A 1,225-nucleotide genomic window follows, 5' to 3' on the forward strand; every position below is an offset into this window, starting at 1 on the left:
TCGGCCTCCCGCCGCCTCGGCCCGGGTGCGGGCGGGCAGTACCTGGTGGCCGGGCGGCGGTCCGCGCGGGTGTCACCGAGCCGCCGCCTCCATGGCGCTCGGTCGCGGCGGGAGGAGCTCCTCCCCCTCCCGCATGGACCCGGGCAACGTGACGGGCCGTTGCCATGGCGGCGCCGCGCTGACGTCAGAGCGCTTAAAGAGACAGCGCGCCTCCGGAGGTGGCCTCGCGCCGGGGCCTCGCGGGGCGGGGGGGGCCCCTCAGGAGGAGCCCGCGGCGGCGGCGGCCCCGAACGGCGTTTGGTCCGCCCGTAACACGGCGCTGCGTTCTGTGAGGAGAGCCGGGAGCAGCTGCTCCAGACTGCGGGTCTGGAGTAGCGTGTCACAGAACGCAGAATATCCCGAGTTGGGAAGGAGTCCACCTCCTGGCTCCGCACTGCACCGCCCAAACCCTGCGTCTGGGAACGGTGTCCAAAGGCTCCCTGAGCTCCGCTGCCCCGGCGCCTGTTCCATGCTCACCACCCTATGGTGAAGAGCCCTGTCCTAGTAAGGGCGGCTGTGATGCGTACGAGTGGATCTTCAAATCCCGTATCCCTCACAAACCTGTGGCCTTTATTGGTGAAACCACCACCTATGTCCATTACAGTAGAACAACTCCCCGGGCGCAGCTCCTCAGTGCCTGCCCGCAGTCTGCCAGACTGGTGCCCCTGGTGCTTTGTGCCGCATCTCCCCGAGCCCCACTGTGTCCCAGGGACACCTCCACGGGTGCCCTCTCCTCAACCTGCCCCGATTTTTTAAATCATTATGCGCATCCCTGAACTGACTCAAACGTGTTGTCTCAGCTTTGCCTTGGATGCAAGGTGCGCGTTCTGCTTCCCTCTGCTGCCATACATCTGCCCTCCGTTTACCAAAGGACAGATGTCACTCAGCGATACGTTTACTTTGCATTTAATGAGTGATCAGCACGGAGCAGGTTTTAGTTCGTTGTACGTTAGGTGAAGGGGAAAAAAAATCTTTTTTCAGAGTCACTGCGACGCTGTAAAAGTCGCTTATCTTTTCATAAAAGGAACATATGGGCACAAAGACAGTTCTCCTTAAACTAAGCTTGTTCCCTTACATTTTTCTTAATTCAATCTTTGTCTCTCTGAGCAGTGATTGCTGACAAGATATGGTCCCCGAATGAACACATCGTTTCTCATCTTCTCTTTTGGAGCAGCTCTGGAAAATC

The 1,225-nt window shown here is 59.2% G+C and overlaps 1 protein-coding gene across 1 annotated transcript in view; it reads right to left on the reverse strand.

Moving 5' to 3' along the window:
* The window catches only part of GNB4 (G protein subunit beta 4), a 26,640-nt gene extending 26,471 nt beyond the window's left edge, over positions 1-169 (reverse strand). The window contains exon 1 of the mRNA XM_021397290.1: positions 43-169. The gene's annotated coding sequence lies outside the window, so the exon portion shown is untranslated. The remainder of the gene's footprint in view (positions 1-42) is intronic.

This window comes from Numida meleagris, chromosome 4 (genome assembly GCF_002078875.1).
Source record: "Numida meleagris isolate 19003 breed g44 Domestic line chromosome 4, NumMel1.0, whole genome shotgun sequence".
In the NCBI taxonomy this organism is placed as follows: domain Eukaryota; kingdom Metazoa; phylum Chordata; class Aves; order Galliformes; family Numididae; genus Numida; species Numida meleagris.